Source organism: Furipterus horrens, unplaced genomic scaffold (genome assembly GCF_987537825.1).
Source record: "Furipterus horrens unplaced genomic scaffold, mFurHor1.1.pri manual_scaffold_3, whole genome shotgun sequence".
In the NCBI taxonomy this organism is placed as follows: domain Eukaryota; kingdom Metazoa; phylum Chordata; class Mammalia; order Chiroptera; family Furipteridae; genus Furipterus; species Furipterus horrens.
In genome coordinates this window covers 143,217,623-143,244,312 of record NW_028327173.1, presented here as the reverse complement: position 1 = coordinate 143,244,312, position 26,690 = coordinate 143,217,623, and the positions used below count along the sequence as shown (strand labels likewise).

The following is a 26,690-nucleotide window of genomic DNA, read 5'->3' as shown; positions in this document are numbered from 1 at the left end:
CCTCACAACTCACTTGGTCTGGGCTCTAGTGCAGAGTCAGCAACTCAAAAAGGACCAGACACACACGGGGAATAACTAAATTGACTAACGTTGGGGCAATGGCTTGAGGGGCAGGGGTCAGGGCAGCTCTCATTGGGGACAGAAGTGCTGGTCGGAAAGACCATTCCTTTGTTGAACCCTCCCCTGACCTAGCTCGCAGGTGGGTACCAAATTTTAGTTCTCCAGTTACCTAGCTAACTCTGTTAGTCCCACCCTAGTGATTCCCTGAGAAAACATCAAACCTTTTCAGTGGTCCTTCTACACAAACAGCCTTGCCTTGGCTCATGCTGGAGACTTTCCTAAAATTTCTCAAAGGTCCATAAATGCCAAACTAGCAGCACCCGGCCTTGGTGTATCTATACCTCTTGTTAAGCTTCCCCAGGCCTAGCAAAAGTGGCAACCAGTTTCAACGTGCATTGTGTCTCCCATTAGGAAGCCCCAACTGTGGCATAAGAAACAGCTAGTCATGACTTAAAACACATCTTCTACTAAGCAACAACAAAACTAGCAAAAGTGGCAGCTGGCCTCAGCTCACATCATGGTGCCCACCAAGGGTCCCAAGCCCAACAGTAATGGCATCATCTCAGTGTGCTAAATAGCTTTTCCCAAGCACCTCCAAGCTCAGCAGAAGTGTCAATCAACTGCATATCATTTTGTAGCTCATACAAGATGGCCCTAGGCCAGGGACAAGTGATGGCTGACCTTGACCTGCACCAGAGCCCCTTCCAAGAGGCTCCAGAAGCATAACACCTGGTAGCCAGCTTCAGACCATACCAGAGCACCACCCAACCAACTCCACAGACAAGGACAGATTCAGCTGGCACTAGAGCACTTTTAAAGTGACAACTACTTCATGAAGTCAGCCCCCACTCAGAAGTTCACCATCTGTAGACATGGCAACCAGTCAACCTGAAGGTCAGTCCTACCCACTGATCTGCCAGTAGCAATCAAGGCTCAACTGCAACAGAAGGGTACATACAACCTACACAAGAAACACTTAGACGTTGGAGCATTAAACTCAGGTGACCAGGAAGACTACACCACTCGACCCCACAGCACACTTACCATTTATAAGGCCATCTGTCAAGACTGGGAGACAGAGATGATCTACCCAAAACATCAAAATAAACACAAGGTGTCAGCCAAAAAGAGAAGACAAAGAAACATGTCCCAGAAGAAAGAAAAATAAATAAAACTCCCCAAAAAGAGCTAAACAAAATGGAGACAGTCAATCTACCAAATCCAGAATTCAAAACACTGGTTATAAGATGCTTAATGAACTTAGGGTAAGAGTAGATGAACTCACTGGGAACATCTACAAAGAGATAAAAAACATAAAAATGTATATACAAAACATTAAAAAAAGTCAGTAATGAAGAAATCAAAAACTGAAATTAAGAATTAGAAGTAATCAATAACATATTACATAAAGGAGAGGATTAAATCAGCAATATGGAAGACTAGGTTGTGAAAAACATGCAAAGGATCAGCAAAAAGAAAAAGAATCCTTCCAGAACAGGATAGTTTAAATGAAATCTGAGACAGCATCAAGCATAGCAACATTTGCATAATAGGGTTACTAGAATAAGAGAGACAGCAAGAGATTGAAAACCTATTTAAAGAAATGATAGAAAACTTTTCATAACATGGTGAAAGAAATAGACATACAAGTCTAGGAGGCATGCAGGGTCCCAAACAAGATGAATCCAAAGAGGCCCACACCAAGACACATCATAATTAAAAGGCAAAAGTTTAAAGACAAAGAGAGAATCTTAAAACTAGCAAGAGAAAAGTAATTAGTTGCATACACTAGGGCTCCAATAAGATTGTTCGCTGATTTCTTTGCAGAAACTTTGAGTATGGATGACATTGTCACAGAGAGAAAGACCTACAACTAAGATTGCTCTACCCAGCAAGGCTACCATCTAAAATGGAAGGAGAGATAAAAGAGCTTCTCAGGAAAAAAAAATCTAAAGGACTTTATCACCACTTAATCAGTATTTCAAGAAATGTTAAAGGGACTTTTTTTTAAGAAAACGAGATAAAAAATGTAAATAAGGAAATATAATAAAGGCCATGCATATATGACAAACCCACAGCTAACATTATATTCATTGGTGAAAAGCTAAATGCTTTTTCTTTAGGATCAGTAACAAAAGAAGTATGTTCATTTTTACCCCTTTTAATCAATTTAATATTGGAAGTCCTTACCACTGAAATGAGACAAGAAAAAGAAGTAAAATGTATCCAAATTAAAAAGAAAGAAGTAAAATTGTAATTATTTACAGATGGCATTGATATTACATAGATAAACTTAAAGAACCCACCAAAACTATTAAAACTAATTAGTAAATTTAAGTAGCAGAATGCAAAATTAACATTCAGAAATAGGTTGCATTTTTATATACCAGTAATGGATTATCAGAAGTAAAAATTTTAAAAACCCTCTTACAATCACATAAAAAATAAAATATGTAGGGATAAATTTAATCAAGGAGGTAAAAGACCTGTACTCAAAGACAAAACAACACAAAATTGTAAGACACTGAGGAAAGAAACTGAAGAAGATACAAAGAGTAGAAATATATACTGTGCTCATGGATATGAAAAATTTACATTGTTAAAATGTTCATACTACCAAAAGTCATCTATTGATTCAATGCAATACCTATCAAAATGCCAATGGATTTTTAAAAATAGAAATAGAACAAGAAATCCTAAAATTTATATGGAACCACAGAAGACTCCGAATAGCCACAGCTACTTGATATCAAACTATACTACCATGCTATGGTACTGGCATGGAAACAGACACACAGATCAATGGAACAGATTAAAGAGCCCAGAAAGAAAACCATGCCTATAAGGTCAATTAATATATGACAAAGGAGGCAAGAATATGTGATGGGGTAAAGACAATCTCTTCAATATATAGTGCTGGGAAAACTGGACAGACACATGCAGAAAAGTAAAACTAGATCACTTTACACTAAATACAAAAAACCCCTCAAAATGGATTAAAGACTTAAGTATAAGACTGAAACCAGAAGATTTCTAGAAATAAACAGGCAATAAACTCTTTGACATTGCTCTTGGTAATATTTTTTTGGTATGTCTCTTTATGCAGGGGACACACACACACAAAACAAATGGGACTGCATCAAATTAAAAAGTTTCTGTACTCTGCATGATGTTGCAGAAGTGAAGGGAACCAGGTTTGCTAAAGTAATCGTGATGATAGAAATGTATTAGCCTCAGAAACTACTGAGGTGGTCCATTCTATCCTAGTACAGTGTAAAAAAAAAAAAAAAAAAAGTTTCTGTACAGTTAAAGATAACATCAACAAAATAAAAAGACAACCCACTAAATGGGAGAACATATTCACCAATTATAGTATTCCTTCACTTATTGTGGGTATTATGTTCTAGACCCCTCCATGATAGGTGAAAATCCCTGAAGTAGGAACCTTACATTTGTTTTAGTATTTATATATATTTTAAGTCTTTATAAATCCTTCCCACACATTTATAAACTGTTCCCAGTCCCTTATTGACCTTTCCCACTCCCTTATTAACCTTTTCCACACGTTTATAAACACTACTTATGTTCTTAAACATATTCTCCACTCTTAAACCTATGTAACTTTAACAACATACGTACACAGTACTGCAAAATCCCGCGATATAGCGAAAAATCTGTGATAAATAATTAAATATAATATTTTTTAAAATCCCGCGATACAGTGAGGCTGCAATAAGTGAACCGTGATATAGAGAGGGACTACTGTATACATCTGGTAAGGGATTAATATCCAAAATATATAAGGAATTAACACAACACCAAAAAGTACAAACAATACAATTAAAAAATGGTCAGAGGACCTAAAGAGACATTTCCCCAAAGAGGACATACAGATGGTCAACAGACATATGAAAAAACCCTCAATATCATTAATCATCAGGGAAGTGAAAGTCAAAACCACAATGAGATATCACCCCACACCTGTCAGAATGGCTATTATCAGAAATTAACAAATAATAAGTGTTAGCAAGAATGTGGAGAAAAGGGAATCCTCACGTACTGTTGCTGAGAGTGCAGATTGGTGCAACCACTGTGGAAAACAGTATGGAGTCACCTCAAAAAATTAAAAATGAAGTACCATATGACTCAGCGCTTCCAATTCTGGGTATTTACTCAAAGAAATTCAAAACACTAATTAAAAAAAAATGTATCCCTATGTTCATTACAGCATTATAATAGCCAAGCTCATACACACAGAGAATATTACTCATCATAAAAAAAATGATATCCAGCCATTTTTGACAACATGGTTTGACCTAGAGGGTATTATACTAAATGAAATAAGTCAGATAGATAAAGACAAATACTGTATTATTTCACTTATATGTGGAATCTAAAATACAAAATGAATGAACAACCAAAACAGAAACAAACTCATAGACACAGAGAGAGAGAACAAATCAATACTTGCCAGATAGGAAGAGAATTAAGGGAGTTAGAGACTGGGTGGAAAAGTGAATGGGTTAAGAAGTACAATTGTCAGTTATAAAAATAGTCAAAGGGATGAAAAATACAGCACAGGGAAGGTCAATAATTTTATAATAAATATGGTGTCAGATGGGCACTAGACTTATCAAGGTGATCACTTTGGAAGTTATGCAAATGTCTAATAGCTATGTTGTACACCTGAAACTAATATTGTTTGTCCACTGCAATTAAAAAGTATAAAAATGAGCTTTACTTTGAATTTCCAAAATAAAAGGAGAAATTAATTTTAGTTGTAATATATAATATAATAGAATGTCTGACTTTAGGTAAAGATTCACACTATAATTGAAAAAGTATAGTTTTATTTGTAAAAAAAAAAAACAAGACAGTAATATTTTATGTGAATCTCTCCTTCTTAGATAGTTGTGATCTAACCTCTCCAAATCTATTTTTCAAGAGTAGAAGGAGATCAACATTTACCAACTAGTAAATTCAGAAGCATGTAACTGGGTTTACCCCATAGTGAATAACATTATATTTGGATATATTTATCTATCTTTAATTCAACCAGTCAAAATCCAGTTTTATTCCAGTCTTGCATTTAGACTATTTTCCATACTAAAGACAGTGATATTCACTGTATTTCCCATACTGCTTTCATTGAAGCAGCAAATCTAGTCAGTGTACTATACTTTAAAATGTATGTTTATTTAGTGGGCTGAATAATAATCAAACATCACTTGGCTTCCTGATATGGTCTTTGATGTTCTCAAATAAAGTTTGATCTCACTTACATCTGTATTACTATTTATGGCAACATAATTCTGGGAAACCTTATTAGGAACTCCCTCCCCCTCAAAACACATACATAAAAATATATACATCAAAAAGTTGAGTGCAAAACAAGCATTTTTTGAATAATGACAAGAAAAAGAATCTCAACTGTTTATTTTCAAGATCTTTTTTACCAATAAGAGCAACCCCAACATATGCCATTTTATGATCTAACACACATAGACACTCACATCACACTTTCATTCATATACAAATTGTAATCAAAACTGCCTTAGCAAAAGCTAAAATATACAAAGCTTTCCATATTATCACCATAGCAGAACAAGTTATCCAAAGTTATAGCTTTCATTTGTTGGTCATTAATTACATTAAAAGTTTGAAATTATGACACTGAATTTCTTTTTTTTTAATCCATGCTGTTTTTTAAGTATATTTTATTGATTGTTACAATAGTTCCAGTCTTTTCCCCCTTGTTCCCCTCCACACAGCACCACCCCTTCCCCAGCAATTCCACTCCCCCCACCCCCAGTCCATGCCCACGGGTCATACATACAAGCTCTCTGGCTTCACCAAATTTCTTAAATGTATTTAAAAATGTATTAATATATCAAGATCAAGATAAGCTGATTGCTTACATGTAATGCTTCATAGACTTCACAATGCAAAACCTGTGTTGGGATGATTGATTTATCATTTGAGTAATTATTGGGCAGATTTAATTATTTTATGTGTATCCAATGGATTTAATAAATCTTATTGTTGTATTTAGACAGGAAACAAAGAATGAACAGTCTTCAAAAATGGAAGCTTACATTATATTTATGGTCTGTTGTTTGGAAACCAATGATTTTTTCTTCTGGTTATTTGACATCGCATTCCACTCACGATTTCCTTGATATATCACTCTCTTGACCCTAATTCTTTCACTGCTATTCTCTGATTATTCTTTGCCATGAGAGTTGGTAACTCCTAAGAACATTTGCAAAGGTCCTTTTCTTTTTTGCTTTAGGGAATTCATATACTTGGAAAAAAACAAACAAACAAACACTTTACCCACTTTATTTTGTCCACTCTCCATTTGATAAAATATCCTCTTGCGGTTATGAAGCATCAGTTGTCTCCTGAAAAGTATCATGTGCATTACTATCAAAACCTAAAGGTGGACATGTCAGAAACTAAGCTGGCATTTTTTTCCTTCTTCACAATTTGCCATTCATTCTTAATTTTCCATTCTTTTCTTTTTTTTTCTATGTTGTTTTTCCTTGAAATGTTGCAGTCATTTTCCTTTATCTTTCTTATCATTGCCTGTATGCTAGATGTAACAAAAAGACCCACATCTTCTTTCTTATTCCATATAGTGCACCATGAATTAGACTCTAATCATTATCCAAATGCAGATAATTACACAGCTTTTAACTTTAGAAAAGGTTTCTTGAACTGCCTCACTCCATGCACATTGTTCCTGTAACATTAAGTCTAAATGAGTCTGGCCTTGCCAAATTGTTTTCACTCTTTCAGGTCAGTTATCTTGTTCAATACACACATTTCTATATTTATTTTGTACATACAATTTTCTTTTTTCCCCAAATATGCACCTTCTTTTCTCAATTCCAAATCAGTTCTTTAATTAACACCTTCCATTCTTGGTTTGTACTATTTAAGTTGCATTCAGCTTTGTATGACATTATGAACTGAAGACTTCCCAATGGGACTGCTAACTCTTCTATTTCTCTTCCACAAAGATAGAATAATGCTTGCCAGGTTCAGTACCTACTCTTTATTCAATCAATACTTGTGTTGGCTAAACTGTGTCATGAGATAGATGTATGCATGTATATATCTATATATTTACATTGATTTTGTAATGTGGAGAGGAAGCTTTTTAAGAGTGTGACAGATAACATCAGAAGACTATTAGAATATATAAGAACCCCACTTCCCCCTGTAAAAGCCAAAAATCTGAGAGTGAAATGAGAAAAATTCTAATGTTTATAATAGCTATCTGCAGAAAATCACCCAAGAGACTGTTTGTGATATGTGGCTGAGGAGCCTTGAGAATGCCCAAGCCCCATCTAGTTAATGAGAGTACAACCTCAATTTTAGAAATGTAATGGACTTAGAAACCAGAAAAGAATCAATTGTGTGGAGACTTGTCTAAACAATGATGTGTGAGCAGAAATGGGTTGGTCTGAAAGAAGTCTAAAAAAAGATAGGTTAGAGAATACGAACACTTGTGAGCACTTTCAGAGGGAGAGGAATTCTGAATCTGGAAGGATAGGAGTTTTCTCAGGAAGGAACCAATCTCTGTGCTTTGCCATGCCATTGGTAAAATTTCACTTAGGATTTTCATGCGCTCTAACTCCTTGAACTGGAAAGTGTCCATTTGCCCGTTTAGGTCCAGTCTCTAACCTTCTCTGTCTTGGTCCATGGCCCAGGCCTTGCTCCTTAGCCTGTATGTCAGGGATCCTTTAACTCAAACTTCTACTTGGTCTCTGCCAATGAAGTAGGGGTTGAAGTGCATTAGCACAAGACTGGAGGGCAGGGGAATTCAGTGTACAGTTCTCTACCTAAAGCCACGACTTCTGTCAAGTGGTCTCTCTTCAAAGGCTACAGCCCTCTCCAGGTTCTGGTCATAGTTATCACCTTTTACCCTTTGATGCCATGCACTGGGGATACTTAACATTGTGTTGAGACTCCTTGGGTGCTTCTTAATTCCATCATTCCTAAACCCTTGTCACATGTGTCTAAATAAACTTAACTCTATGAATCTCGTACATTCTTTACTTACCACTTTGTATGTGCCATCTGCTTCTCTGTGGGACTCTGATATACACCATAATCACCTATTGACTGCTTATTTGCTTTGGAACTCTGATAATGAAATAGATGATAGAAAGAAGCATATTCTGTTCAATGATTTTATATTTATGTATAAAAACTGTGTGTGTGTTCCTCATTGAAAAAAAAAAAAAAGAGCTTTTATTATAACTTAAATACCTGTATTGAAAGGGTTTGGCTTTCCTAAACCAATCTTTAAGACTATGTTCTACTTTGGGTACACTGACATACTTGAACATGGGGTCACTTGACCTTATGAAATCTTAGGTTGAGCGAGAAACAGGCATAGGGATCTTAACTAATTTGAGAATTTTCTAGGAAAATGTCAAAGTGGAAGAAGCCTCTGAAGCCAGAAACAAGTTTGGATTTTAATCAAATAATGAAAATTTTATGATGGCGTTGAGCCAAACTTGGTTTTCTCTTTGGAGAATTACAGTAGTTCCTCTCTGTATCACAGTTCACTTATTGTGGCCTCACTGTATCACGGGATTTTTAAAAATATTATATTTAATTATTTAGCACAGATTTTTTGATATTTTGCGGGATTTTGTGGTACTGTATACATATGTTGTTAAAGTTAGTAGGTTTAAGAGTGTAGAATAAATGTAAGGTCCCTACTTCATGGGGTTGGGGGGAAGTCTAGAACTTAATACCTGTGATAAGTGAGGGAATACTGTACTGGAGCGGTCCTATATTAGAATATGCTCTTCAGTTGGATGATCTTTATGTACCCTTAAACTAGTGAGTCATTTTTAGATCTCTTATGGGAACATTCTCTTTCAGTTTGGGGCAAAAAGCTGCATTTCATTTTGATGGCCTGCCTAGATATGATAAAAACAATTCTTTAAATTACTAAAAAAAAAGATTAAAAAACTGACAACCATAGTGAAAAAAATTAGATATAAACAGGCAATTCACAGAAATGATATGCAAATGAACTTAAGCATAAGAAAAGTTGCTCAAATTTGCTCATAAAAGAGATCTTAGGGCTGAGTAACAGAATATATAACCTGAGCTGCAATGTTTAATTACTTCAGAAAATAAAAAAATTGTTAATGATCGCTAGGTTCATATCAAAACCAAACCAAACCTCAGAAACTAATTTAAAGAGGCTTCCACTGGCCTTCACAGAACAAGTTAAGCTTCAATAAAGACTGTTATGTGAAGACAACTGAAGCATAAAAATATATTTAAGTCCATGAGATCATAATAGCATTAAAACAAGTCATTTGTGATTGTTGAAGAATGCCAAGGAAGTAACTCATTATTCTGAAAACTAACAAAAAATAAAAACAAGAATTTATTCTGAATTTCTTGAACAAAATTATTTAACTTGACAAGGAAAATTTCTCTTGATATAAGAATCCATCAATAAATTAAGAAGGAATGATAGATTTAGAATATCATTATTTTCAAACCCTAATGCAAATATTATATATATATATATATATATATATATAATGTGGGCTCTGACAGAAACACATATTACCACTTATGAAGTAGTCTTGCTGGAAAAAAAAAAAAATCAAGCCTGAATCCAATCAAGGCTCTAGTTAGGAAATAACTTCAGAGTTGTCTACACCAGCGATTTTTAACCAATGTGCCACAGCAGGCACACTGGTGTGCCACAAGAATTTTTAAGACATGCAGTACCTATTTAGTCAGGGACACTGTCCTATTTTCCCTTAGATTGTCAGATAAAAAGATGACAACAGCCAATGCAACAATAGCTGTCCAGTGTGAATGAATCAAAATTAAACTTTTTTTGGCAGATTGAAAAAAATACAGTGTAGTTTTTGCTGTGCCACAGAATTTTAGTAATTAGTTTATGTGTGCCAGGAGATGAAAAAAGTTGAAAATCACTGGTCTATACTGAGCTTCCAGCAATTCAATTACAGTTCAGATTTTCTTACCCAGCCGTGGTTCCCAGAGCGGTTTTCACGTCTCAGTCACTGCTTCTATAAATTGTTATACTTTGTATTCACCTGCTACTGTCTCCAATCACAGGGCCAGCTGTTGGCCCTGGTGTCCTCACCTCTCTTAAAGAGCCTAGAGAAGTTGACTTTTCAGTCTGTTCAGCCCTGTGCTTGTTAGGACAGAGTAGCGACTGCCAAGCTCCTCACAGGTGGGGCCAGGAACCCTGGCTCTCATTTCTGTTTCATAGTGTGATATCTGCTGACTCTGACCCCAAGTTCAGTTGGGAAAAGAAGTGACCCCTTCAGCCTTGATTGCTAACAGGAGAAAATACTACAAAAGAAACTAAAGTTTGGATTACCAGAAAATTGAGATTCCAGGAGCTTCCTTGCTCATTGTAGGACAAGGTGATTTGAAGATGTTAATATTCATGTGGAAGCACCTCGTAGGCAGTTGGGATGATGCATATGGATGCCTGTCCTCAGTCATGCTCTGTGTGTGACGGTCCAGTACCAGAGATCTATTACATGCTATTTAGAGAGAAAGCCAAATGTTTTTTAACTCTTTTATTTTTATTTTATTTTTCTTTTTAATTTTATTTTTTGGTTATTCAATTACAGCTGTCCCATTTTTCCCCCATTGCTCCCCCCTCCCAGCCCGTCCCTTCTCCCACAATTATATCCCTCCCCGTTGTCCATGTCCATGAGTCATTCATACATGTTCCTTGACTAGACCCTTCCCTTACTTATCCCCCTTCTCTCCCTCCCCCCTCCCCCCTATTGACTGCTATTCTAGTCTTTGCCTATTTGGTTCATTTGTTTGTGTTGCTCTTTAGTTTCCTGTATTAGGTGATATCATATGGTATTTTGCTTTCTTTGCCTGGCTTATTTCACTAAGCATAATTCTCTCTAGTTCCATCCATGTTGTCGCAAATGGCAGGAGTTCCTTCTTTCTTTCTGCTACATAGTATTCCATTGTGTAGATGTACCACAGTTTTTTGATGGGCACTTAGGCTGTTTCCAGCACTTAGCTATTGTAAACAGGGCTGCTATGAACATAGAGGTGCATAGGTTTTTTTGAATTAGGGTTTTAGGATTTTTCGGGTATAATCCTAGCAATGGAATCGCTGGTTCAAATGGCAGTTCCATTTTTAGTTTTTTGAGGTAATTCCATACTGTTTTCCATAGTGGCTGCACCAGTCTGCATTCCCACCAACAGTGCAGTAGGGTTCCCGTTTCTCCATATCCTCACCAGCACTTGTTGCTTGTTGATTTGTTGATGATGGCCATTCTGACAGGTGTAAGGTGGTATCTCATTGTGGTTTTTACTTGCATCTCTCTGATGGCCAATGATGTTCTTGGATGGGAAGAATCAACATCATCAAAATGGCCATACTACCCAAAGCAATTTACAAATTCAATGGAATCCCTATTAAAATACCAATGACATATTTCACTGACCTAGAACAAATCCTCCAAAAATTTATATGGAACCAAAAAAGACCCCGAATAGCAAAAGCAATCTTGAAACAGAAGAACACAGCAGGAGGAATCACGATACCAGACATCAAACAATACTACAAAGCCACTGTGATCAAAACAGTCTGGTACTGGCATAAGAACAGACATATAGATCAGTGGAACAGAATAGAGAGTCCAGAAATAAACCCAGGCCTCTATGGTCAACTAATATTTGATAAAGGAGGAAGGAACATAAAATGGAATGAGAAGAGCCTCTTTAATAAATAGTGCTGGGAGAACTGGACAGGGACGTGCAAAAAAATGAAACTAGACCACCAACTTATACCACACACGAGAATAAACTCAAGATGGATTAAAGACTTAAATGTAAGCCGTGATACCATAAAAGTCCTAGAGGAAAACATAGGCAGGAAAATTTCAGATATCACACGTAACAATATCTTCACAGATACATCTCCTAAGGCAAGAGAAATAAAGGAAAAAATAAACAAATGGGACTACATCAAACTAAAAAGTTTCTGCTCATCAAAAGAAAACATCAGCAAGATGAAAAGGAAACCAACCATATGGGAAAACATATTTGCCAATGATATCACAGACAGGGGACTGATCTCCAAAATATATAAAGAGCTTATACAACTCAACATCAAGAAAACAAACAACCCAATTAAAAAATGGGTATTTTAACTCTTACGTGAAGAAGAAAAAATACTGATCCCAATGAATTACTGGCATATAAATTCCTGATCAATCCTTAAGTATCTGTTTATCTACTTAGTGATTGTCTATAGCAGGTTATTAATCCATGGTCAGGACACCTTGCTTCACAGCAGAGCACTTGTCCAGTGTCCTACTATCCACAGGATATTCTACAGGCAATGCTAATTATATTAATATACTCCTAAGCAAAATAAAATTGAGTAGTAAATCTTCTTTGAACAAAACAACCTAGCACTTATAAACTAAAAGCAAAGAACCTTTAGATTATTTTTGCTTCTACTTATAAACTAAAAGCAAAGAACCTTTAGATTATTTTTGCTTCTACTTATAAACTAAAAGCAAAGAACCTTTAGATTATTTTTGCTTCTACTTTTCTCCCTTTGGTGTGGAAAGGGGGCCAATGAGCTGTGTGTAAGAGAAGGGAAGGATAACAGAAGTTGGAATTAGTCAACGATAATAAAGACAACTAACACCAATCAGGAAGGGTGCATAAACAGAAAATAAGTAGGAGATAGGACCAAGCAGGAGAAATTTAACTTTAAACTTTATTTCATCAGGCATTTTCCTTCAGCCTCCTAGGGTACCACTCTTGCTCTGTGGCTGCCCTCTCAGGAAGGAGAGCAGTGGAAGTTAACTTTAGATTTTAACTAAGCTAATGTTTCACTTCTGCTGTATCATTAAGAATGACAGAGATATTGCCAGGATTTCAGATGGGTGCCAAATGTGGCTCATGAATAAAAATAAGGAAGATCAATTAAGAATATTTTCTTGAGAGAAAAAAAAAAAAAAACCCTCAGAAATGGAGGAGACTATTCCCATGTCCAGACAGTTCAGTGCTGTCTAAACACCTGATTTATGTGTTGAATTCTAACCTGAGTTTTCATTTAGTCAAGTATTGCAGGCTTAAAAATATTCCTGCGACCTGAAGAAATTTGATTCAAGGCATCCTAATGGAGGAGGGCCAGATGTACAGAATCCTGAGCTTATGGAAAGATGTTCCATGTATATAGGCCTTTGTCCATTTCAGCATCATTTTTCTCAACTTCCTACAACCTGAGGCTCAAACTCTCAGTCTCACTTTTTGGATAAAACCTGGACATTTGCCTAGCAGGCAAGACTCAAGAGTCTTGACTTTTCTCTTTTCCTCTATCTTCCACTTACAAATTTTCAGGTTTAGCCCCACTCAACTACTGAGTCTCTTGCTTTTCAACCTTAGTATTTGGCCAAGTAGCTGCTTCAGCTGCGATACTCATTACCTGGGGTCCTCCACTTCTTCCATGAAGCCTTTCCTGATTCTCCAACTGGATATAACATTTCCCTCCTTTGAAAGCCCTGTTTAGGTCTCTGAATTTTTTGTCATACATCTTCCATTTCTCTTAATACCAGTTAGTTTTGTGTATGTTTATAATGTGTCCCTCAAACTATATCTTTGTGTCTCATGGCAACCAGTATTTATTACAGGGCATCCTACTAAGGCCCTGGTGCTCTGAGAAAGCATCTAACTTGGGCATATATTGGTGATGGCTCCTACTCTCAGGTTTGGTTTTTGTAATGTACAGTCCTATGGGAAATATATCTTTTAGGCCAGACAGGTGCTTGGACCTGTGAGTCTATTATTTCTAATCTTCACACTTCTAAGAGGTGGGTGATCTTCCATGTTTATAAATCACAAAACTTACAAGTCAAATAAGTTACATAAGGTCACATGTACATAAATATCTGGGCCTGGTCTCTATCTCAGCCCCACCAGCCTCCATATTCTACTTGCTTTCCGTTGTGCCCTAAATTTTTTTTGTAATTTCCATAAGTGGTCATTTGTGCTTAATTCCTTTTTAAAGTTTTTAACTATAGTTTGCATTCAATATTATTTTGTATTAGTTTCAGGTGTACAGCATAATGGTTAGAGAATCATATACTTTACAAAGTATTCCCACTGATATTTCTAGTACCCATCTAGCACCATACTTAGCTACTAATGTATCATTGACTACATTCCCTGTGCTGTACTTTACATCCCTGTGACTATTTTGTAACTACCAATTTGTACTTCTCAATTCCTTCACCTTGTATACCCAGCCTTCCAACCCCTCTCCCCTATTGCAACCATCAGTCTGTTCTCTGCATCTATTAGTCTGTTTCTATTTTGTTTGTTCACAGAATAATTTCTTTATACAGAATGTATGTCTGAGTTTTTTTTCTTTTAAATACAGAAGTCTAACTTCTCTCTGCCTACCATATGTCCTAACTCTTTCTCTAACACTCTCTCTGTCTCTCTCTCTCTCTCTCTCTGATGTACATGTCTGTTTTGCATGTGGTGGACGTTTCTGTGTACTTAATATAATTTCTGCAAGTTCTTCTGGCTGACTTCAGAGACTCTTTAGCTAAAACAATAAGATCTGTGACAGTAGGTGACTATAATCTTTCCTACAGTAATTCCTTAGACTAAGACCACTGAGGTCCTCAAAGCCATCGGTCAAAGGCCACACACACCAAGGATCTGTACCAAGGCAAGGGGCTCACTCTAAGAGGTGACAAAGTATTTGTACACAAACTTGCTCCAGAGATGTTCTAATGATGAAAAGGAGTGAACTTAGCAAATCACTGCATCTATTCCTCAAATTAATCTCTGACCCAAACCTTAAGACTTTGTATTGACAGTGTAAAAAAATATTAAAATATACACAAGCATAGTCTCATTATCTCCCTTTTCCAGGAGGAGAGTATTATAAAAAAAGTCTCAGAATGCAGTTTTTCCTTTGTTTGCATTCTACTACTTACTTATTGTCTAATCTTTCCTCCATGTTATTAACTATAAAATGTGAATGGCATTATTACCTATGTTGGGTTATTGCAATTGAATTAAAACAAGAAAATGTACCACTCAGAATAAGTACAAGTATTAGCCATTATTAATAGTATTGCTTTTAAAAACTTTATCGTGATGGTTGAATTGCGTTGAGAACAAGAGGAGAATTGAAAAAAGCAAAGAGAGGCTAAATTGATTAATATTATTTATATTTGGGTAAAAGTCATACAAAACAAAATTCACCATTTTAACCATGTTGAAATGTATAATTCAGTGGCTTTTAGTATACTTACAATGTTGTACAATCATCAGAACTTCTTAATCACCACAAAATGAAACCCATACCCCTTAAGCAGTCAGATCCCATTCTTCCTCCAGCCCCAGGCCGTGGCAACCACTGATCTGCTTTTTGTCTCTAATGATATGCCTAATTCTATCTATTTCATGCAAACGAAATCATACAATATGTGGCCTTTTCTGTCTGGCTTCTTTCACTTAATAAAATGTTTTCAAGGTCTGTTCTTATTGTAGCATGTATCCATAATTCATTCCCTTTTATGGCTGAATAATATTTCATTGTATGGGTACATGATATTTTGTTTATCCATGAATCAGTTGATAGAGTTGTTTCCACCCAAATGTCAGCCTTGCCTTAAAAGCATTGACTAAATTGTGGAATAATAGAACAAGTATATTGCATTTTGGCTATTGTGATTTTCCATCCTTCCACCTTCAATATGCTTGTGTCTTTAGATCTAATACAAGTCTGTTACAGAAACAACATAATTGGATACTGTTTTTTATCCATTCTATGAGGGAGTCGACGATGGCCATAGATAAGTTAAATACCACAGAGCTCTCTTACTGAGACTAATTTATTCCTTATTGAGCATTACTCTGGTTGTGGTAAGCTTTTGATTAGATTCCAGAGATCCTATAATTGCTTTTGTGGAAAGAGAGTTTGGAGCTCCCATTGCCACCATTTTTGCTGATGTCATATGGTCAATCAATTTGTATTTTAAAGAGAATATAGGGGAGGATCCAAGATGGCGGAGGAGTAAATGGAAGCTACACTAACCTCCTCCCAGGACCAGTCTGGGTTTACAACTTAATTTTGGAGAAATCATCTGGAACAACCAACGAACACTAGCTGGAAAGAAGTCTTATAACCACGGAGAGACAGAAAAGGCCGCTACATCACAACGTGACCGGTAGGGAGTGCGGAGACGCGGAAGGGCTGGCTGGGCTCACATGGGTGGCAGCTGAAGGGACTGAGAAACAGCTCAGCAGCCGGGGATTCCCCCTGAGAAGGGCAGGGTCTAAACCCCCAGCTGGGCTTCCCAGCCTACAGCAACAGAGTGGAAAGTAAAACAGTATCAGCTGTGAAAAGCGAAAAGCCACAGGGTTTCTTGCTAGCCGGAGAGAAACAGTAGGAGAAAAAGAGCTCTTAAGTGGATCACATACGAAAATATTTTGGCCACCACTTACCCTGGGCTCAAGCAGAGGGAAGGCAGAGAGGACTGGAGACACTTGGGGAGAGTTTGGCACGGTGGCTTTGAGGGAAGAACTGGAGGAGCAGCCGACTGGGTCCCAGTGCTGACTCATCCCCAGTACTGCGGGTAGACCATTCCCCTCCAAGTGGCGTCAGCCTGAGGGGAAGCAAAAGCCCTGCCGACGGGAATTAAGCTGCCACACCCACAGTCCTTAAGCCTGACAGCTAATCACAGATTGAGCAGATTAACAATCAAAGAAGACAGACAACAGCAGTAGATCCCTGGAAGTCTCCAACAGGCTTCCTAGGGCCAGACTGGTACATGATCTGACGCCACCAGAGGCAGATCCAGGAAGTGCAGATCATTCTAGGAAGCACCAACAAACAATAGGAGTCAAAAAAATGGGGAGACAGAGAAACAACCTCCCATCAAAAGGAAAGGTAGAATCCCCAGAAAGAGTGCTAAATGAAATAGAGGGGAGCGAACTATCAGATATGGAATTCAAAACATGGATTATGGAGAAGCTGAATGAGCTCAGCGGAAACTTCAAAGAACTCCAGAAAAACTACAAGGAACTCACAGAAAATTACGTGAGCATGAAAAAGGACATAGAAGCTATCAATAAGAGCCAGGAGGAAATGAAGAATACGATCTCTGAATTGAAGAACACAGTAGAAGGAATTAAAAGCAGGCTAGAGGAAGCAGAAGATCGGATCAGCGAGCTGGAGGACAACCTACACAAAAACTCCCAGACAATGCAACAAAATGAAAAAAGACTGAACAAGACTGAAGAGGTTCTAAGACAGCTGCAGGACAACATGAAACGTAATAATATCCGTATCATAGGAATTCCAGAAGGAGAAGAAGAAGAGCAAGGGATAGAAAACCTCTTTGAAAAACTAATGACAGAAAACTTCCCTAACATGACGAGAGAAAGAGTCACGCAAGTCCAGGAAGCACAGAGGGTCCCAATGAAGATGAACCCCAACAGGCCCACCTCAAGACACATCATAATTAAAATGGCAACATTCAAAGACAAAGAGAGGATCCTAAAAGCAGCAAGAGAAAAACAACTAATAACATACAAGGGTACTCCAATAAGGCTATCATCAGATTTCTCAGCAGAAACACTACAAGCCAGAAGGGAATGGCAAAAAATATTCCAAGCAATGAAAAACAAAGGTCTACAACCTAGAATACTATACCCAGCAAAACTCTCATTCAAAATGGAGGGTGAAATAAGGAGCTTCCAAGACAAAAGAAGGCTAAAAGAATACATCTCCTCCAAACCAGCAATGCAAGAGATGCTAAAGGGTCTGCTCTAAGAAGATAAAGAAACAGAGAGAGACAGAGAAGAACACAAGTACAAAGGGGAAAAATGACAGTGAATAAGTACTTATCGGTAATAACCTTAAATGTAAATGCATTAAATGCTCCAATTAAAAGACATAGGGTAGCTGAATGGATTAGAAAGAATGACCCACATATATGCTGTCTACAAGAGACCCACCTTAGAACAAAAGATCTACACAGACTGAAAGTAAAGGGATGGAAAAAAGTATTTCAAGCAAATGGGCATGGGAATGACTGGGAATGACTTTCAAAGGTAATAAAAGCCCGCGAAATAAAAGGCCTGCTGCCATGGTTGGTTGTGCGGTCCACAGCAATCTCTCCAGGGAAAGAATGAAGGTTGTTTTCCTGAAAGATGGCTAGAAGGGACCTTAAGGCACAATGGAAAACCAGAAAGACTTGGAAAGGACAGGTGTGTACAGGCAAGGATGAATGCCAGGTATGTGGCCCAGCTTCTGTGCCCTGAAGAGCAGACTGAGGGCCACCCTAAATGTTCCTTGGGTAAGTTCCAGCAAAACAGAACTAAAGATCATAAGTGATCATTTGCTGCTCTTGTTATGTTTATGCAAACGAACAGGATAAATTAAAAATGGACTTAATGTAGCCCCTTTAAAGACAAGGAGAGTAATCTTAGGGAGAAAAATCATTATTCAAGGAAAATCACAATGATCAGTGGCAGACTGTAAAGTAGGGCAGCTAACTGTCTTAAAAGTTTCTTCTCACTTAAAAAATGGTTTCACTTGAAAATTAAACCATATCTGTGATATCACCAAAGAGATTCAAGTTGCAGGCAAGTAGAATGTCAAGTGCCTTGCAACTGGATGTCTTCCCAATAAGACAGTCTTACAGATTTAGAGACTTGTTTGTTGGCTATGTTACATAAATTAACATGTGTTTTCTGTTTTCAAAGGGCATAAGCCTATGACCGCATTACCTCAGTGATTGTCTGTACGCAAAAGGCTCACTTAATCCTCTCTGCAGCGCTGCCTCCTGAGACTCAACGGTTTGGCTGAACTAAATGGCTGGGTTGATGAAGAATAGGGTGGTCTGTGGGCTTCACTTTAAAACTGAATTCTCTTTTCTATCCTAATGGCTTGGACAGAAAGGGCCCAGAGGTCTGAGAAGGGGGAAACATAAACTATTTCCCTCAGCCCAAACTAAATATAATGGGCAAAAGGGTTTTGGACAGGCGAGATGTGCCTAGCACACCTTCCTCCAAAGAAGCCCCCCCCCCCTTTTTTTTTCTCCTAATGTGGAACATTGAAAAATTAATCTCTGCCTTTTGTCACCTAGTAGTTATGGATTGAATGATGCTTTTTAACCCTTTTTGCCAAATCTGTTCCCCCCAGAACACAACAAGGATGCCAACCTGCTAAACCAAGCACGCCGTTGTCCGGAGACAGCCAACTGACCTAGAGTCTGCACAATCCTTCCCCATGTGGGAAGGCCACCCTCCCCTCCACACCCCCACTATTATTAGGGATTTCTGGACCCAAGGGTAGGTAGGACGACGACCATGTCCAGCTTGAAGCAGCTAGAGGAGCTTGAGACCTTCGCCCATTGTCCTTTACAAGATTACAAAGGGTCTTAATATCTGAGAGGGAGGGATAGTTATTTTTTACGAACCATGGGTACGGACGTGGGGGGGGATGCTGGGAGAGGGAGATACTGGGTGGAGGGGAGTAAAGGGGAAAAAATTGGAACTACTGTAACAACATAATCAATAAAATATACTTAAAAAAAAAAAAAGAAAGTAAAAAAAAAAAAAAAAAAGAGAATATAGAATTTGAAGATCACAGATAGAAGATCCATGGGAAAATGAGAAAAGAGAGTATGGAGCACGAGGCAGGAGTCAGAAAAGGCCATTCCCAGGTTTGCTGATTCTCTAGGAGGACTCAGCATGTGGTTGTACTTGTGGTTATGATTTTTACAGTGAAAATACAAAAAGCAAATCAGGAAAAGGCACATGGGAAAAGTCCAGAGGAAACTAGAAGTAAGCCTTAAAGAGTCCTGCCTAAATGGAGTCAAACAAGGTGCACTAATTCTTCCCCCAACAAATTATGGCAATTCACTAATAGTGACAAGATCATTAGGAACTCAGTGTCTGGGGTTTTTATTGGAGACTAGTCACATAGGAACCCTCTGCCTGGCACATAATAAAAGTCTAGACTAGCCAAAAACAACAACAACAACAACAAAACACGTGGATGTTCAGTATAACCTACATTGCTTGCACAAACACTTAGGCATAGTGAGCAATTCTTATTATTAACGGTGGGGGGAATTCTTCTGAAATCCAAGGTTGCAAATATCAGCCAACCTTGTAAGCAGGTCTTTCTAGAATAGCAGTCTAAGGCCTGTTATGTTCAGTATTTTTTAAACAAGGAACTTGCTACATGGTATTAGAGTCTGGGACATAGTAACTAAAAACTAAAAGATATTCTTTGGAAATTTTGTAGTATATTTTGTGAGGTAATTTTCTCTTTATTTTCCTCTTTATCAGAAGATTTTGAAAAAAACCTGTAAGTTCATGGTAAACATAGCAAAACCTACAGGAGATACACAAAAGATAAAAAGAAAGAAATCTAAGCATCCACTAAAGAAAGTCACTCAAATACAAAGAAAAAGAGCAAGAGAAAAAGAAACAAGAAATACAAAACAGCCAGAAAACAATGAACAAAATGGCAATAATACACACCTATCATTTACTTTACATATAAACAAGTGCACTAAATTCTCCAATAAAAAGACATAGAATGGCTGAAAGGATAAAAACAAATAATGCCCATCTATATGCCACATATTTGAAACTGATTTCATGTAAGGACACAAACATACTAAAAGTGAAGGGATGCAAAAAGACATTCCATGAAAATGGAAACAATAACAAAGCTAGGGTATCTATACTATAATCAAGATATATAGATTATATATAAAACTGTAAAGAGAGAAAACAAGATTGTTACATAATCATAAAGGGGTCAATACAACAAAAGGATATAACATGATTCAATATTTATGCAGCTAAATAACTTAGGAGGAACTAATATATAAAGCAAATATTACCAGGACTAAGTAGAGAAATAGATAGTGATACAATAATAGTAGGGGGCTTTAGTACAGTGTCCCCTCACTTATCATGGGTATTATGTTCTAGACCCCCTCCATGAAGTAGGAACCTTACATTTATTTTACACTCTTAAACTTATGTAACTTTAACAACATACATATACGGTACTGCAAAATCCCACGATATAGCAAAAAATTCAAGATAAATAATTAAATATAATATTTTTTAAAATCCCACAATACAGTGAGGCCATGATAAGTGAACCATGATATAGAGAGGGACTACTGTACCTCACTTTCACCAATGGATAGATCCTCTTGACAGGAAATAAGAAAACATTAGCTTTAACCAATGCATTAGACTAAATGGACTTAACAGATATGTACAGAACAGTCCATCCAAAAGAAACAGAATACATATTCTCAAATACACATAGAACATTCTCTAGGCTAGATCATAATAAGGCCCAAAACAAGTCTTAATAAATTTAAGAAGGTTGAAATCATATTAAACACATTTTTCAGCCACAATGGCATAAAACCAGAAATCAATTATAAGAAGAAAACTGGAAATTTTACAAATATGTAGAAATTAAAATGATGCCACTAAATAACCAATGGGTCACAGAAGAACACAAAAAACAGATAAAAATATTTTTGAAACATATGAAAATGGAAATATAATATACCAAACTTAAGAGATGCACTAAAACAATTCTAACAGGGCAGTTCATAGTAACAAATGTCTGAATAAGAAACAAGAAAAATCTAATATAAACAATTTAACACCTTAAGCAACGATAAAAAGAACAAACGAAGCCCAAAGTTAGTAAAAAAAAGGAAATAGCAAAGCTCAGAGTGGTTATAAATAAAAGAGACTAAAATTATAATAGAAAATATTAATGAAACTAAAAACTGGCTTTTGAAGGAATAAAGTTGAGAAAGCTTTAGCTAGACTCACAACATAAAGAAAGAACTTAAATAAAATCAGAAATTAGGAGAAGTTACTACTGATATTACAGAAATAGAAATAATTATATGATACTATGAAAAAATTATATGCCCCAAACTGGACAACCTAGAAGAAATGAAAAACTCTGAAGACTATACAACCTACAAAGACTGGATCACAAAGAAGTGGAAAATCTGAGCAAACTAATTACTAGTAAGAAAATCATGTCAGTAATCAAATACCTCCCACAGAACAAAAGCGTAGCACCAACTCTTTTACTGATGAGTTCTACCAGACATTTTTAGCAAATATAATACCTATCCTCAATATTTTCCAAAAAATCAGGAAAAAGGTAGTACATCCAAACTCACTGTATGAGGCCAGCATTACCCTGATACAAAACCAGACAAGAATGCCACAAAGAAAATCATAGGCCAATATCACTGATTGAATAAATGCAAGATTCTTCTGTAAAATATTAGCAAATAAATAAAAAAATACCTTAAAAGGTTTATGCATCAAAGTTAAGTGAGATTAATTCCAGGGGTGCAAGGATGGTTTAATGTCCACAAATCAATCATTGTGATGCACTACAATAAAATGAAGGATAAAATTCATATTGTCATCTCAATGGATGCATGTAAAGCATTTTAACAAAATTTGACATCTATTTATAATAAACCCTCAATAAAATGGGTAAAGATGGAATGTACCCTCAACATAATAAAGGTTGTATATGAAAAACCCACAGCTAACATCATACTCAAATGTAAAAAGCTTAAAGGTTTTACTCTAAGAACAAAAACAAACTAGGATGCACAATGTGATACATTTAGTCAATATAGTATTGGAAGTCCTAGAAGAGAAATTAGGCATACACACACACACAAATTTAAATCAGAAAGAAAGAAGGAAAATTGTTCCTATATGTAGAGACATGAAACTACATATGGAAAACCATAAGAACACCCAAAAATCTGTTAGACTAATCAATTAATTCAGTGAAGTGTAAGATACACTAATACACAGAAATCTGTTACATTTCTATATTACAATAACAAACTAACAAATAAAAATTAAGAAAAAAAATCCCATTTATAATTTTATAAAAAAACAAAACAAAAATAATAAACTGGATGGCTTCACATGTGAATTTTACAAAACATTTTGGGAAGAGCTAACACCTCTCTTTCTCAAATCATTTCAGAAAATTCAAGAGGAGGGAAGACTCCCAAGCTTTTACAAGGCCAGCATTATTCTAATTTCAATACCAGATAGACACTACAAAAAAAAAAAAAAAAGAAAGAAAAGGAAATCATAGGCCAAAATCCCTGATGAAGGCAGATGCTCAAATCTTCAACAAAATGTTAGCAAACTGAATACAGCAATACATCAAAAAGGGTATACACCATGATCAAGTGGGATTTAATCTGATAATGGAAGTTAGGTACAACATTCACAAATCAATAAATGTGATTCACCACATAAACAAAATGAAGGCTAAGAACCACATGATCATATCATAGATGGAGAAAAGCATTTGATAAAATCCAGCACCCATTTATGATCAAAACTCTCAGCAAAGTAGAAATAGAGGGAACATGCCCAAACATAATAAAGGCCATATACGACAAACTCACTGTAGTATCATACTCAACAGGCAAAAACTACAAGTATTCCTCTTAAAATAGGGCACAGGAGAGGAATCTCTGCCTTTGCCTCTCTTATTTGACATAGTACTTGAAGTCCTAGCCATAACAATCAGACAAGAAGAAGAAATAAAAGACATTCTAGCTAGAAAGGAAATAGTAAAGCTATTTTTATTTGCAGATGACATGATATTGTACACAAAGAACCCTAAAAGTTCCACCAAGAAACTACTAGAACTGATATGAATTCATTAAAGTAGCAGGATACAAAATTAATATCCAAAAATCACTTGTATTTTTATATGCCAATAATAAACTATCAGAAAGGGAAATTAAGAAAAAAATCTTATTAACAATTGCTTCAAAAAGAATAAAATACCTAGGAATCAATCAAACCTAAGATGTAGAAGACTTGTACTTGAAAAATGTTAAGACAGTGAAGAAAGAAATTTAAGAAGATACAAATAAGTGGAAGCACTTACTGTGTTTATGGGTAGGAAGAATTAGCATCATTAATATGTTCATACTACACAAAGCAATCTATAGACTCAATGCAATTCCTATCAAGATTCCAATGACGTATTTCACAGAACTAGAACAAATATTTCAAAAATGTGTATGGAACCACAAAAGGCCCTATATAGCAACAACGATCCTGAGAAAGAAGAACAAATTGGGAGGAATCATGTTACCTATCAAACTATACTACCTATTAAACTATACCACAAGGCCATAGTAATCAAAACAGCCTGTTACTGGCATAAAAACAGACACATAATCAATGGAACAAAAGAGAGAGCCCAGAAATAAATCCACACCTTTATAGTCAATATTTGATGGAGGAAGCAAGCACATACAATGAGCTAAAGATAGTTTATTCAATAAATGGTATTGGGGAAACTGGACAGATATGTGCAGAAAAATGAAACTAGACCATCTTCTGACACCACACACAAGAATAAACTCAAAATGGATTAAAGACTTAAATGTTATACCTGAAACTATAAAAATCCTAAAGAAAACATAAGCAATAAAATCTTTGACATTCCTCATAGCAATGTTTTTTCTCATATATAGCCTCAGACAAGGGAAACAAAAGAAAAAAATAAACAAATGAGACTACATCAAGATAAAAAGTTTTTGCACAGCAAAGGAAATCATCAACAAAATAAAAAGACAACCCACAGAATTAGAGAACATATTTACCGATACATCTGATAAGGATTTAATATCCAAAATTTATAAAGAACTTACAAAACAACACCAAAAAACTCAAAAAATCCAATTAAAAAAATGGACAAAGGACCTGAATAGACACTTCTCCAAAGATGACATATAAATGGCCAATAGACATGAAAAGTTGGTCAATGTCACTAATCATTAGAGAAATGCAAATTAAAACCACAATGAGATATTACCTCATACCTGTCAGAATGGCTATCATCAATGAGTCAACAAACAAGTGATGGTGAGGACGTGGAGAAAGGGGAATCCTTTTGCACTCTTGGTGGGAATGCATATTGGTGCGGCCACTGTGGAAAGCAGTATGGATATACCACAAACACTTAAAAATGGAACTGCATTATGACCAAGTGATTTCACTTCTCGGAATTTATCTGAAGAAACCTGAAACACTAATTTGAAAGAATGTAAGCATCCCTATGTTCATTGCAGCATTACTTGCAACCACCAAGATATGGAAGCAGTGCAGGTGCCCATCAGTAGATGAGTGGATAAAACAACTATGGGGACATTTACACAATGGAATTCTACTCAGCTGTAAAAAAGAAGAAAATTTTACTCTTTGCAACAGTATGGGTGGATCTGGAAAACATTATGCTAAGTGAAATAAGCCAGTCAGAGAAAAACAAATACCACACGATTTCGTTCATATGTGGGATCTAATGAACAAACTAACAAGCAAAATAGAGAGACTTATAGAGAGCAGGCTGACAGCTCTGTGGTGGGGAGGGACAGGAGGGGGTTTGGAGGTGGAGGGATAAAACAAAAAGGAAAACATACTCGTGGACAACTGTAACAGTTGTGAAGGTAGAGATTAAGAGGAATAAATGGTAATAAAACAAAAAAAATTAAATTATTTGTTTGTTTATTTACTTATTTGTAGAGAGAGGGGAAAGGAGAAAGAAAGAGACAGAAATATCACTATGTGGTTGCCTCTCACTCGTGCCCCCAACTGGTACCTGATGTGCAACCTAGTTATGTGCCCTGACTGGGAATCGAACCAGCGACACTTGGTTCGCAAGCCGACGCTAAATTTTTTAAAAAATATTTTAAAAATCCTCAGTAGTCAAGAGAAAAGAGAATACCTAGGAATAAACTTAACCAAAGAGGTGAAAGAAACACCTCTACACTGAAAACTGTAATTCACTGATGAAAGAAAGTAAAGAAGATACAAATAAGTGGAAAATATTCTGTGCTTATGGATTGGAGGAATTCATATTGTTAAAATGTCCATATTACTCCAAGTAATCTGCAGATTTAATGCAACCCCTATTATAATTTAAATGGTATATTTCACAGAAATTGAACAATCACAAAATTTGTATAGAACCACAGAAGATCCCAAAGAGGTAAAACAAACTTAAGAAAGAACAAAGTTGTAGACATCATGCTACCTTATTCAAACTACAGTATTCCCTCACTTATCATGGATATTACATTCTAGACCCCTTCACGATAGGTGAAAATGCACAAAGTAGGAACCTTACATTTATTTTAGTATATACATATATTTTAAGGCTTTATATTTATAAACCTTTCCCACACACTAATAAACTGTTCCCAGTCCCATATTAACCTTTCCCAGTCCCTTATTAAACTTTTCCACACTTTTATAAACACCAGCTATGTTCTTAAACATATTCTACACTCTTAAACCTATGTAACTTTAACAACTTACGTATACAGTATGCAAAATCCCACGATATGGCGAAAAGTCCACGATAAATAATATAATATTTTTTAAAATCCCGCGATACAGTGAGGCTGCGATAAGTGAACTGTGATATAGAGAGGGACTACTGTACATTACAAAGCTAGAGTAATCAAAATAGG

General features: G+C 36.3%; 1 non-coding gene across 1 annotated transcript; it reads left to right on the top strand.

Moving 5' to 3' along the window:
* The first annotated feature begins 3,197 nt into the window (after nt 1-3,197).
* Nucleotides 3,198-3,334, top strand: LOC150016239 (small nucleolar RNA SNORA66). The gene has a single exon (XR_016510282.1). It is a non-coding gene; the product is annotated as a small nucleolar RNA SNORA66 (small nucleolar RNA).
* The last annotated feature ends 23,356 nt before the right edge of the window (nt 3,335-26,690 follow it).